At 37.8% G+C, this 14,822-nt stretch overlaps 1 pseudogene; it reads left to right on the top strand.

Moving 5' to 3' along the window:
- The first annotated feature begins 9,380 nt into the window (after nt 1-9,380).
- LOC139858928 (electron transfer flavoprotein subunit alpha, mitochondrial-like) lies at nt 9,381-12,407 on the top strand (annotated as a pseudogene).
- Nucleotides 12,408-14,822: the final 2,415 nt, after the last annotated feature.

The raw sequence follows: 14,822 nt of genomic DNA, 5'->3' as shown, positions 1-14,822 counted from the left end.
ACCGGGATTACCCACACATCGATCCGTTGAATTTCAAATAGATCTTGTACCAGGAGCTGCACCAATAGCTCGTGCTCCTTACAGACTCGCACCCAGCGAGATGAAAGAACTGCAAAGCCAATTACAAGAACTTTTAGAGCGTGGTTTCATTCGACCAAGCACATCACCGTGGGGAGCTCCTGTTTTGTTTGTCAAGAAGAAAGATGGTACATTCAGGTTGTGTATCGACTACCGAGAGTTGAACAAACTTACCATCAAGAACCGCTACCCACTACCGAGAATCGATGACTTATTTGATCAACTACAAGGCTCGTCTGTTTATTCAAAGATTGACTTACGTTCCGGGTATCATCAAATGCGGGTGAAAGAAGATGATATTCCAAAGACTGCTTTCAGAACACGTTACGGTCATTACGAGTTTATGGTCATGCCGTTTGGTTTAACTAATGCACCAGCTGTGTTCATGGACCTTATGAACCGAGTGTGTGGACCATACCTTGACAAGTTTGTCATTGTTTTCATTGATGACATACTTATTTACTCAAAGAATGACCAAGAACACGGTGAACATTTGAGAAAGGTGTTAGAAGTATTGAGGAAGGAAGAATTGTACGCTAAGTTTTCAAAGTGTGCATTTTGGTTGGAAGAAGTTCAATTCCTCGGTCACATAGTGAACAAAGAAGGTATTAAGGTGGATCCGGCAAAGATAGAAACTGTTGAAAAGTGGGAAACCCCGAAAACTCCGAAACACATACGCCAGTTTTTAGGACTAGCTGGTTACTACAGAAGGTTCATCCAAGACTTTTCCAGAATAGCAAAACCCTTGACTGCATTAACGCATAAAGGGAAGAAATTTGAATGGAATGATGAACAAGAGAAAGCGTTTCAGTTATTGAAGAAAAAGCTAACTACGGCACCTATATTGTCATTGCCTGAAGGGAATGATGATTTTGTAATTTATTGTGATGCATCAAAGCAAGGTCTCGGTTGTGTATTAATGCAACGAACGAAGGTGATTGCTTATGCGTCTAGACAATTGAAGATTCACGAACAAAATTATACGACGCATGATTTGGAATTAGGCGCGGTTGTTTTTGCATTAAAGACTTGGAGGCACTACTTATATGGGGTCAAAAGTATTATATATACCGACCACAAAAGTCTTCAACACATATTTAATCAGAAACAACTGAATATGAGGCAGCGTAGGTGGATTGAATTATTGAATGATTACGACTTTGAGATTCGTTACCACCCGGGGAAGGAAAATGTGGTAGCCGATGCCTTGAGCAGGAAGGACAGAGAACCCATTCGAGTAAAATCTATGAATATAATGATTCATAATAACCTTACTACTCAAATAAAGGAGGCACAACAAGGAGTTTTAAAAGAGGGAAATTTAAAGGATGAAATACCCAAAGGATCGGAGAAGCATCTTAATATTCGGGAAGACGGAACCCGGTATAGGGCTGAAAGGATTTGGGTGCCAAAATTTGGAGATATGAGAGAAATGGTACTTAGAGAAGCTCATAAAACCAGATACTCAATACATCCTGGAACGGGGAAGATGTACAAGGATCTCAAGAAACATTTTTGGTGGCCGGGTATGAAAGCCGATGTTGCTAAATATGTAGGAGAATGTTTGACGTGTTCTAAGGTCAAAGCTGAGCATCAGAAACCATCAGGTCTACTTCAACAACCCGAAATCCCGGAATGGAAATGGGAAAACATTACCATGGATTTCATCACTAAATTGCCAAGGACTGCAAGTGGTTTTGATACTATTTGGGTAATAGTTGATCGTCTCACCAAATCAGCACACTTCCTGCCAATAAGAGAAGATGACAAGATGGAGAAGTTAGCACGACTGTATTTGAAGGAAGTCGTCTCCAGACATGGAATACCAATCTCTATTATCTCTGATAGGGATGGCAGATTTATTTCAAGATTCTGGCAGACATTACAGCAAGCATTAGGAACTCGTCTAGACATGAGTACTGCCTATCATCCACAAACTGATGGGCAGAGCGAAAGGACGATACAAACGCTTGAAGACATGCTACGAGCATGTGTTATTGATTTCGGAAACAGTTGGGATCGACATCTACCGTTAGCAGAATTTTCCTACAACAACAGCTATCATTCAAGCATTGAGATGGCGCCGTTTGAAGCACTTTATGGTAGAAAGTGCAGGTCTCCGATTTGTTGGAGTGAAGTGGGGGATAGACAGATTACGGGTCCGGAGATTATACAAGAAACTACCGAGAAGATCATCCAAATTCAACAACGGTTGAAAACAGCCCAAAGTCGACAAAAGAGCTACGCTGACATTAAAAGAAAAGATATAGAATTTGAAATTGGAGAGATGGTCATGCTTAAAGTTGCACCTTGGAAAGGCGTTGTTCGATTTGGTAAACGAGGGAAATTAAATCCAAGGTATATTGGACCATTCAAGATTATTGATCGTGTCGGACCAGTAGCTTACCGACTTGAGTTACCTCAACAACTCGCGGCTGTACATAACACTTTCCACGTCTCGAATTTGAAGAAATGTTTTGCTAAAGAAGATCTCACTATTCCGTTAGATGAAATCCAAATCAACGAAAAACTTCAATTCATCGAAGAACCCGTCGAAATAATGGATCGTGAGGTTAAAAGACTTAAGCTAAACAAGATACCAATTGTTAAGGTTCGATGGAATGCTCGTAGAGGACCCGAGTTCACCTGGGAGCGTGAAGATCAGATGAAGAAGAAATACCCGCATCTATTTCCAGAAGATTCGTCAACACCTTCAACAGCTTAAAATTTCGGGACGAAATTTATTTAACGGGTAGGTACTGTAGTGACCCGAACTTTTCCATGTTTATATATATTAACTGAGATTGATATTTACATGATTAAATGTTTCCAACATGTTAAGCAATCAAACTTGTTAAGACTTGATTAATTGAAATATGTTTCATATAGACAATTGACCACCCAAGTTGACCGGTGATTCACGAACGTTAAAACTTGTAAAAACTATATGATGACATATATATGGTTATAAATATAGTTAACATTATATTATGATAAGTAAACATATCATTAAGTATATTAACAATGAACTACATATGTAAAAACAAGACTACTAACTTAATAATTTTTAAACGAGACATATATGTAACGATTATCGTTGTAAAGACATTTAATGTATATATATCATATTAAGAGATATTCATACATGATAATATCATGATAATATAATAATTTAAAATATCATTTGATATTATAAACATTGAGTTAACAACATTTAACAAGATCGTTAATCTAAAGGTTTCAAAACAACACTTACATGTAACGACTAACGATGACTTAACGACTCTGTTAAAATGTATATACATGTAGTGTTTTAATATGTATTTATACACTTTTGAAAGACTTCAATACACTTATCAAAATACTTCTACTTAACAAAAATGCTTACAATTACATCCTCGTTCAGTTTCATCAACAATTCTACTCGTATGCACCCGTATTCGTACTTGTACAATACACAGCTTTTAGATGTATGTACTATTGGTATATACACTCCAATTATCAGCTTTTAGTAGCCCTTGTGAGTCACCTAACACATGTGGGAACCATCATTTGGCAACTAGCATGAAATATCTCATAAAATTACAAAAATATGAGTAATCATTCATGACTTATTTACATGAAAACAAAATTACATATCCTTTATATCTAATCCATACACCAACGACCAAAAACACCTACAAACACTTTCATTCTTCAATTTTATTCATCTAATTGATCTCTCTCAAGTTCTATCTTCAAGTTCTATGTGTTCTTCATAAATTCTACAAGTTCTAGTTACATAAAATCAAGAATACTTTCAAGTTTGCTAGCTCACTTCCAATCTTGTAAGGTGATCATCCAACCTCAAGAAATCTTTATTTCTTACAGTAGGTTATCATTCTAATACAAGAACTTCGAGCCATCCAAGGATCCGTTGAAGCTAGATCTATTTTTCTCTTTTCCAGTAGGTTTATCCAAGGAACTTAAGGTTCGTGAATCAACCAGTGGCCAAGTCTTACTTCCCGACGAAGTAAAAATCTGTGAAAGTGAGTTATAGTCCCACTTTTAAAATCTAATATTTTTGGGATGAGAATACATGCAGGTTTTATAAATGATTTACAAAATAGACACAAGTACGTGAAACTACATTCTATGGTTGAATTATCGAAATCGAATATGCCTTTTTTTATTAAGTCTGGTAATCTAAGAATTAGGGAACAGACACCCTAATTGACGCGAATCCTAAAGATAGATCTATTGGGCCTAACAAACCCCATCCAAAGTACCGGATGCTTTAGTACTTCGAAATTTATATCATATCCGAAGGGTGTCCCGGAATGATGGGGATATTCTTATATATGCATCTTGTTAATGTCGGTTACCAGGTGTTCACCATATGAATGATTTTTATCTCTATGTATGGGATGTGTATTGAAATATGAAATCTTGTGGTCTATTATTATGATTTGATATATATAGGTTAAACCTATAACTCACCAACATTTTTGTTGACGTTTTAAGCATGTTTATTCTCAGGTGATTATTAAGAGCTTCCGCTGTCGCATACTTAAATAAGGACGAGATTTGGAGTCCATGTTTGTATGATATTGTGTAAAAACTGCATTCAAGAAACTTATTTTGTTGTAACATATTTGTATTGTAAACCATTATGTAATGGTCGTGTGTAAACATGATATTTTAGATTATCATTATTTGATAATCTACGTAAAGCTTTTTAAACCTTTATTGATGAAATAAAGGTTATGGTTTGTTTTAAAATGAATGCAGTCTTTGAAAAACGTCTCATATAGAGGTCAAAACCTCGCAACGAAATCAATTAATATGGAACGTTTTTAATCAATAAGAACGGGACATTTCACTAATGCTCTTTCCCGGGGTTGGAGAGAAAACGACTCACCGTTCCCACTGCATGAGCAATATCGGGCCTTGTACACACCATCGCATACATCAAACTTCCAACTGCTGAAGAATATGGTACTGAAGACATCTCCCCGATCTCTTCCTTGGATGAGGGACAAGAACTCTTGCTTAACTTGAAATGGTTAGCTAATGGAATGCTAACAGGTTTGACATTGTTCATATTGAAACGTGTAAGCACTCGTTCAATATACTTCTCCTGAGATAGCCATAACCTTTTATTCTTCCTGTCTTGGGTTATCTGCATTCCCAAAACCTGTTGAGCCTGTCCTAAGTCTTTCATGTCAAAAGACTTCGAGAGTTCCTTCTTCAGCTGGTTGATCTTCGTTGCGTCTTTCCCTACGATTAAAATATCGTCTACATATAGTAGAAGAGCAACGAAATTTCCTTCAGAAAACTTCTGAATGTAGACACACTCATCTGCTGCAGTTTTCTTGTACCCTTGACTCACCATGCACGAGTCAAACTTCTTGTACCACTGCCTAGGTGCCTGCTTCAAATCGTACAAACTTTTCTTCAACTTGCATACGAGGTTATCTCCTGAAACCTCAAAACCTTCTGGCTGCTCCATGTAAATTTCTTCTTGTAAATCTCCATGAAGAAAAGCTGTCTTTACATCCATCTGTTCAAGCTCCAAGTTCATACTTGCGACTAATCCAAGTATGACTCTAATTGAAGTCATCTTGACTACCGGTGAAAATATCTCATCAAAATCAATCCCTTTCTTCTGTTGGAATCCTTTGACTACAAGTCGTGCTTTGAATTTCACCACTTTTTCGCTGCCATCCTTTTTCAGCTTGTACACCCATTTATTTTTCAGTGCCTTCTTTCCGCGTGGAAGTTCTACAATCTCATAAGTTTGATTTTTCTGCAGAGAACCATCTCATCCTGCATTGCGAGCAACCATTTTTCTTTATCCTTATGAGTTACTGCTTCATGAAAACTCTCCGGTTCTTCATCTTCAGTAAGTATAAGGTACTCGGATTCTGGATATCTACTCGATGGAATCCGACCTCGTTCAGATCTACGAACTTCTGGAATATACTGAGGAGATCCACCATCATCTTCGCCTTGTAATGGTCCTGGATGGTCTGACAGATGGGGTTGTGGCTCCCCCTGCTCAGCACCGTCATTTTCCTCATTTTCTTCTACTTCTGGCATTTTTTCCTGCACTGAAAATTCATTTCTCATGAATGATTCCGTTGTTGCCTCTGGCACCTGAGCAGCAACATTTGACTTCTGAGATATTGTGGGCTTTTCAATATCTTCTATTGTCTGGCTTTCATGGAACACCACGTCCCTACTTCTGATCACCTTTTTCTCCTTTGGATCCCATAATCTGTATCCAAATTCTTCATCTCCATAGCCTATAAATATGCATGGAGTGGTCCTTGCATCCAGCTTCTGCCTGAGCTCCTTGGATACATGTGCGTACGCCAAACATCCAAATACTCTTAAATGAGAGTATGATGGATCCTTTCCAGACCAAAGTTTCTCCGGAACTTCAAAATTCAGTGGTACTGATGGAGATCGGTTGATCAAGTAACATGCGGCTCTGACTGCTTCTCCCCAGAATGGCTTTGGCAGCTTAGCCATACTGAGCATGCTCCGAACACGTTCCATGATTGTTCGGTTCATTCTTTCTGCTATACCATTGTGTTGAGGGGTACGTGGAACTGTCTTCTCATGTCGGATGCCATATGATCTGCAATAGGCATCGAACTGCCTGGAAGAGTATTCACCGCCGTTGTCGGATCGAAGACACTTTAACTTCTTTCCTGTCTCACGTTCTACCATGACATGAAACTGTTTGAAGTAATCGAACACCTGGTCCTTCGTCCGCAAGAAATATACCCACACCTTTCGAGAAGTATCATCGATAAATGTCAGAAAGTATCGATTGCCGCCAATTGATTCAACCTCTAAGGGACCGCAAACATCAGAGTGTACCAGTCTGAGTAACTCTGATCTTCTCGTTGAAGAGGAATTAAACGAGACTCTATGCTGCTTACCAAACAGACAATGATTGCAAGGATCTAGTGCAGCATCCTTGTCTATATTGATAAGCTCCTTCTTTATTAGGGTAGACAACCCTTTCTCACTCATGTGACCGAGTCTCTGGTGCCATAAATTTTGTGAAGCCTCCTTTTCTGCAACATTAATACTATCTGTGCAGATCTTCACATGAGTTTTGTATAGTGTGCCACAAATGTGTCCTTGAGCGACTATCATAGCGCCTCTTGACAGTTTCCACGTGCCTCTACTGAAATGACTATCATAGCCCTGTTTGTCGAGAGCTACTCCGGAAAGTAAATTCAGCCGAAGATCTGGCACATGGCGAACATCCTTCAGAGTGATTGTGCTCCAGGAACTTGTCTTTATCTTGACATCACCAATTCTGACAATCTAAGCGGAACTGAAATTTCCCATCTTCACGGCTCCAAAGTCACCAGCTTTGTATGTTGTGAAGTATTCCTTATATGGAGTCACGTGGTAGGAAGCTGCAGTATCTACCACCCATTCCGTGTCTTCTCGTGAGACGTAAAGGCATGTCTCATCATGGGTTGAACAATAAGCTACATCACCAGTGATAGTAACTAATGTTTCTCCACCCTTGTTCTTTGACTGTGAACTTGTTTGATCTTGTTCCTCTTTCAATCTGTAGCAGTTCTTCTTCATATGTCCTTCTAATCCACAATGATGGCATTTATATATTGGTTTTCTTCCATCATCAGACCTGCCCCTGCTCTTGCTTTTGCCTCTCCATTTGTTTTTGCTACTCATTCGTTGTCTCCCCAGATTCTCCGTGACAAAGGCATGAGTCTGATCTATGCCCGTGTCTTTTCTCCTTGCCTCTTCACTGAATAGGGCATCCTTGACCATTGACATGGTAAGTTTGCCATTCAGAGCTGAGTTGTTGAGTGTTACGACCAGCGTTTCCCAGCTATCGGGAAGAGAACTAAGTAGCAATTGCGCCTGAACTTCATCGCTAAGAGACATCTCTACAGACGATAACTGGTTGACTAAGCTCTGGAACTCACTGGTATGCTCGGCAACTGAAGTTCCACTTTTGAGCTTCATGTTGACTAAATGCCTCATCAGCAGGGCTTTATTCCGAGCAGTCTTGGCCTGGTACATGTCCTCCAACTTTTTCCAGAGGACATATGCGTCTGTTTCTTGTGCAACATGGTGGAAGACACTATGATCAATCCATTGACGGATTTGACCAATAGTTTTTCGATTTGATTTCTTCCACTCTTTCTCTTTGGCAGAATCAGGATTTATACCCTTCAATTCAATATGATCGAACAAATCCTTACAACTGAGGAGATCTTCCATCTGAGGTTTCCACAGCGTGTAGTTTGTGGCTGTGAGCATAATCATAGCTCCCTAAGATGATGTTGACTCTTCTATGGACATTATCACCTTACAAATAATTTTTCAACACAAACGGGGTTGAATTGTAGAAAACAGAGATCACCGGTACGTCCGGAACGGTTAAAAATGGTGGAATAGACACTTCGCGGCTTAAATTCCACTTATGGGGCAAAATTATAATTTTCTAAACTTTCAGGGACCAAAAATGAATTTTTGAAAATTTCAGGGACCAAATTGTAAAATTTCAGAATTGCTACAGTACTGCTACAGTACTGCTACTTGAACTTGCTACAGTACTGTTACAGTACTTGCTACAGTGCCGCCAGCTGTTACAGTGAATTGCTACAGTGATCGTCTTCTCCGGCGAAAATTCCGGCACAGGTCGTCTTTTCCGGCGAGTTGACCAAACTTTGACCGCGTTTTCTGGGCTCGTTATTACTCCGTTTAAGTCGCCGTTTTTTGTGTTGGACTCGGTTCGACGAGACGAATCCAATGGTACACTCAAAATTGGATTTTAAGGAAACTTCAGAAGACCCAAAAACTCAACCAACGTCTCTAACCAAGCTCTGATACCACTTGTTAGGAAGAGGGGATCGCCTGGACGTTGGGAGATACAAATTTGAGAGAAAAACAACCCTATTACTCACAAGAATAGATTTACAGAGTATTACAAAACTCTTAAAAAAAAACTCTCAAAACTCACACACACTATATAGGTTGTGATTACACTTCTCTGAGTGATTTGTGATAATTTACAACTGAGGTTTGCACCTCTATTTATAGTAAAAATTCTATGGCGGTGGAATGGTGTGAACGGAGAAGGTTGGCGGCCGTCATCGTTATCAACTTTGCTACTTCCATATGAGTTGTCAAGGTTGCCTACTTTGAATATCTAGAAGGTAGGTTTCTAGATTGTAGGCTGAAAATCTTCAATATAAAGGTTGCCCTTTGTTCTTATACTTATGCCAAAGCATACTGACACAAATTAAACAAAACATTGACAGATGACATTCGAAGAGACAACGCTATGGGAGATCTTTGATGATGATTTATATTCTGATACAATGCAAGATTGTTCAGATATTTGGTTGGAACATTTGATTGAATTGGAGATTGTATATAATTTTCATGAGTATAGTAAGAATGATAAATTTGTAGAGCTTATTTGTTCGGAGCATTTGATTGGATATGAGTTTGAAGATGATGACGGTACAACATATGAGGAGTTGGGGGTTTGTGAATCTTATTTTGGCCAAGTCACCTGTTCTCAAGAAGCTCGGGTTAAGGGGTCATTATGAGGATGCAGAGTCGAAGTTGGTAGAACTTTTTTATCCCCGCCACCTGCATCACCAATGCTTGAAATCCTTGGTTGTTGTAATGGCAAAGATCGTGTTATTTTTACACATAAATCGGTTAATGCTTAGTTAGTTGCTACTTGTTCTTATGTAATATTTTGGGTTTAATCTTTTGATAGTTATTTTGGCTTCCAAGCAATTTGTGTACTCAGAACTTATGAGATACTACTAAATAGTTATTTCTATCTACGGATGAGATACTATATTTAGTTATCTTTATAACAAAAAGTGCTTTTTTTGCCAACGTGGTGAATATTGATTTCCACTTCGGTTCGGTTTTGTTACACTCGATTCATGAATATATTAATTTATCTTTATATCAGTTTTCTTGGCACTCAATGTAGTTTTTTATATCAATTATATTTAAAATTTATTATATGCAACAAGAATGTTCTATCTGATGAAATTCTGAATATTATGTAAGTTCAGTTGTGTTGTTGTAACTAGGTTTTTACTGATTAGAGGAGCTTGGAATTTGTTTTTTTAAAACTGAATGATATGATTACATGGTAAAGATTCAATCTTTTTTACTTAATAAGGCAAAAGCCAAAATGACCTGCGTGGGAACATGTAATTTGATGGTTGTAGTTAAAGGTTAAAATTTGTGTTTTTTACCGGTTATTCTTTATGTCTGAAGTGCTCCATAGTTATTCAAGTATGTTTCTATACATTCTTACTTATTAGTTTCTTTAAATTTGTAATAGATTGGAAAATTAGTTATAGCAGAACATGAAGTCGGTTCACTCAAAATGGGTCGGGTCCATCCTTACAGCAGAGGCGGCTATCAAGTTCGACAACTCTTTATCTTTGCTATTGGCCGGGTCGGTCCCATCCTTACAGCAGGCTACTACAAAGGCGACTTCATCTCATCCGTCCATTTCTCAGGTCTTTTGGATGTTATTCGTCATTTCTAGATGGGCTGCTCAGACATGTCAATATGAGTTAAAGTTCAGTACGGGTCAAAATGGGTTAGCCCACGTGAATTTTCTTGTCCATTTTTTCATGTTTCTGTTAATTTTCAGGTGCTGGTAGCTGATTCCAATAAATTCAATCACCATTTAACAGAACCATGGGCCAATTTGGTGCAGCAAAAAGGTGAATACTTGCATATAGTTACTTCTTCAAGTTCTTTTGGGAAAAATATATTACCTCGTGCAACTGCCCTTCTTGATGTTTCACCAATTACCGATGTCATCGAAATATCAAATTCTAAAACATTTGTGAGGTAGATTTTACCTTCTTATTTTGAACATTAATTGTATAAGAATAACCTCTTTTTACTTCCTAAAATTTGATTTTTTAATGACAGGCCAGTATATGCTGGTAATGCTTTATGTACTATCCGATACACGGTTCTGATCCGTGGACGTTGACCATTAGAAGTACGTCTTTTCCGGTGGGCTCCGATTCAATTGATTCTCAACATAATGCTGCACCAATACACCAGGTTGACTTGTTAACCTTCGGCGAAGGTGTGTTGATTAATTATCCAATACAAATATAACTTTTTTTGTTCAAAGGAGGATCATTCATACAAATATGTGTTAATTTTGGGTATTTCATTGATAACAAGTTGAACATGTAATCTAACAATTAAGTATATAGAGAAACAAGTTGAACATGTCAAATGGGTCGAAAATTGCCCAAGGTGTATTCCAATGCTAAAACATGTTTCAGTGAAATAGGCTTGTTAATTATTGTGTGTTTTTCTTTTTCCTGATATAGTATGTATATAGCCTTAGTTAATATAATAAAAAGCTAAAATATTTAATAAATGTAGGTGGGTCAACGCGGGTCAAAACTGGTTGTAAATTAATCTGAATCGACCGTTTTGACCCATATAACTGCCCGTTTCTCTACCTCTACTCATTTGACTATATGTGTTCATGTGTTGATTTTATATTATGATAGATGGGGGTTCTAGACATGTGAAGCAAGTAATTCAAGAATCAGAACGACCAGATCTTGGAAACGCAAGTGTTGTCATAACAGGGGGACGAGCTCTTAAAAGTGCTTAAAACTTTAAATTGATTGAAAAACTTGCTCAAAAACTTGGTGCAGCAGGTTTGCATTCTCATTTCATCATGTTTTTTGAGTTGTTGAATCCAGTGAGATTTTTTTTCTAATTTCAACATATTCCAATAAATATATTTCAAGATTCTGTATATACTAATTGTAAACTTTTTTCTAATCTCCACATGTATGTTGTTTGTATAGTTGGTGCTACTCGTGCAACTGTTGATGCAGGATATGTCCCAAATGAGCTGCACGTAACATTATTTTTATAAAGTTCATAAAAAACGTTTGTGGGTGGTCCAACCCAACCGACCCACCCATTTTGCTACCTCTTGATAAGATTTATGTTAGGTTGGTCAAACGGGCAAGATTGTTGCTCCAGAACTATATATGGCTTTTGGTGTATCTGGGGCTATCCAACACATAGCTGGTATGAGAGATTCTAAAGTCATTGTTGCTGTAAACAAAGATGGTGATGCACCGATTTTTCAGGTCATGGTTTGATCCATTCTTCAAAATTTGATGATCATTTTTGTTCTTAAGGTTTTGCTTAATCTTGATTATGTCTTTTAAACAATGCAGGTTGCTGATTATGGACTAGTAGGTGATCTCTTTGAAATAATACCCGAGTTGCTTGAGAAGCTTCCTGAGAAAAAATAAATTTGCTTATCATTTTAACTTAACTTTATCGTGTAATGAATAATTCGATTCGAACTGGCCTCTTTGATTCGTTCAGCCTAATTGAGCCTTTTTGTTTTTGATTGATTGCCATTTGCGGGTGCCAGGTTACTATTAAAATATGTATATGTATTCAGAATTTTAGTATTGACCCAACCCAATTGTATAGACAGGCTCCGATCTGTCAGGGAGGGTTAGGTGTTTAGGATTTATCTATAGTGTATACTATATATAAATATAGAGTTAATTATACCATTAGTCCATGTGGTTTACCCAAAATCCCACTGGTCGTCCCTGTCTTTTAAAAGTTACACTGGTTGTCCCTGTGGTTTTTAAAATGCTCGGTGCCGAGTAAGCACTAAAGTCCGGTGACCGGAGAATTATACCAGAAAAATTAAAGAAACGAAGGTAAAACCAACGAGTAAACAGCTCAATCAGCCACCATCCCGTTCAACACGAAGAACCACATAGTACAAAGGTACTTGTCGCATGTGATATGTAGCCAGAAAAGAAACGGTGGGCAAAAAAACTGACGAAATAAGTCGTGGAAAGAGAAGGATATAACGAAAATAGAGGAAACAATTGGAGAGAAAAACGAAACATAAACCGGACCAACGGTAAACGCCGGTGGCCAGAAAAGCACAAGTCTGGTGAGCGGGAAGTTGGTATTCAAAAACTTTTGAAAAGGAACGAGATAGTACGGAGAATCTTTAACATCTATCGGTACAATGTATGTTTATCAACATGGTTCTTTGATTGCGGGTCCTTTTTGTGGACCCCAGTCATAGGTGTATCTTCTAGAAGCTTCTGCTTTGAGTCTGAATGTTTTTGTCGTCGAAAGTGTCCTGATAAATGGTTGATAAGGGGGTTGACTCGGGAACTTTTCATTTCTACCTAGGCATACTAATTACAATGCTCTGTGATGAAAGATTCCGCATACCGAAACATTAGGGGTTGACCCATGGGTTGACTTTTGCATGGTATCTCAGCTTTGCGAGGGTCTGTTTTAAAAGGTATTGCATACTGGAAACATTAGAGTGTTGACCCATAAAAGAACACCTGATAATGATCAAGATTCTGAACCACCTAAAATGTCAAAAAAGAATCTTCCAACGTTTGATAATAAACCAATAGAGACCCCAACACAAAATGGTCAAACCAAGGGTCAACATACATCCGAAACAAAGAAAAAGGCTCCACCTTTAAACCCTGAATTCTTTCAAAGACTTGAAAGAAGGGTTTCAGTTTAAGTTGAAGTCATTGTGAATCGCCGATTTTGCAAGTCGTTTGATTTGCAAAATGGAGAGAACCCGAAGGTCAACGATATGTGGATATGTGGAAGTGGAAAAGTCAAAGTCAAAAGAGAACCTCCAGCCAGCCAGATGGGACTAGTCAACCTGCAAGAGCATAGTTTGGAAAGAGGACGTGGTCCAGTTTCTAGAAGGCGAGAGTTTGGTAATGATGGAAACGAGGAGTCATGGTGGTCTAATTCCATGTCTACCTTAGTGTCTAGGGACACACATTAGACTTCGAGTCAAAAGTGAAGGAGTGGTTCAATATTTTATTCAGCGGCTAATTTTTTATATATTAATTCATTTTTAATGCTTTTTTATTATTTAATTTAATTTTAAATAACAAAAATACCAGTGAGTTCGCAGGTATCCGTATTATGAAAGTAAAGCTACAATATAGCTATAGATGTAATTTGTTGGGCATACAAAGGCAGTTAATGCAGTTATAGAAACAAGAGGCTCATCTCATGAACATGTTACGTGTATAGAGTTTTTAGGTAGAGGCGACAAATTTTGACCCATCAAATTATGAATGATTCGATTAACTTTATAAATAAATATAAATAAATAAATAAATAAGTAATAAGTTTACAACTGAATGGGCCAAAAGGTTCCTAAAGTTCAATGTTAATGCGTAAGGCTTCCTAACTCATTAAATAAAATGTTGGCATTTTGATTAACTGGCGAGATTATTGTAATTGTAGTTGATACTTAATTATTCAGAAAGATCTTAAACATTTGTGGCGAAAAGCCACATTGGAAGCCATTAGAGGGACAATACCTGAAACGATAACCTTAAACCACAATCTAAGGAGACCCGTAGAGAATTGCAATGGATGAGTTGATGGGGGCCATATAGACGGGGCGTTTCGTGAAGTTCTAATTTTTTTTTTCCTGGGGATGATTGTAAAGCCGATGGACAAAAACAGGACCTTTGATGGATAAAACTCGAATCCTATATGACAGTTCAATCCATTGTAGATTTATTCATACACATGCAAAAAGTATAGTATGTGTTTCTTGAATGACAAGGCATGGATAATGACACCTTCTGTAGTTTAGTTAAGAGTGTAGTTTAGTTAGACTGATCATTCACAAAATAAAA

This window comes from Rutidosis leptorrhynchoides, chromosome 7 (assembly GCF_046630445.1).
Source record: "Rutidosis leptorrhynchoides isolate AG116_Rl617_1_P2 chromosome 7, CSIRO_AGI_Rlap_v1, whole genome shotgun sequence".
In the NCBI taxonomy this organism is placed as follows: domain Eukaryota; kingdom Viridiplantae; phylum Streptophyta; class Magnoliopsida; order Asterales; family Asteraceae; genus Rutidosis; species Rutidosis leptorrhynchoides.
This window is presented reverse-complemented; position numbering and strand designations above follow the sequence as displayed.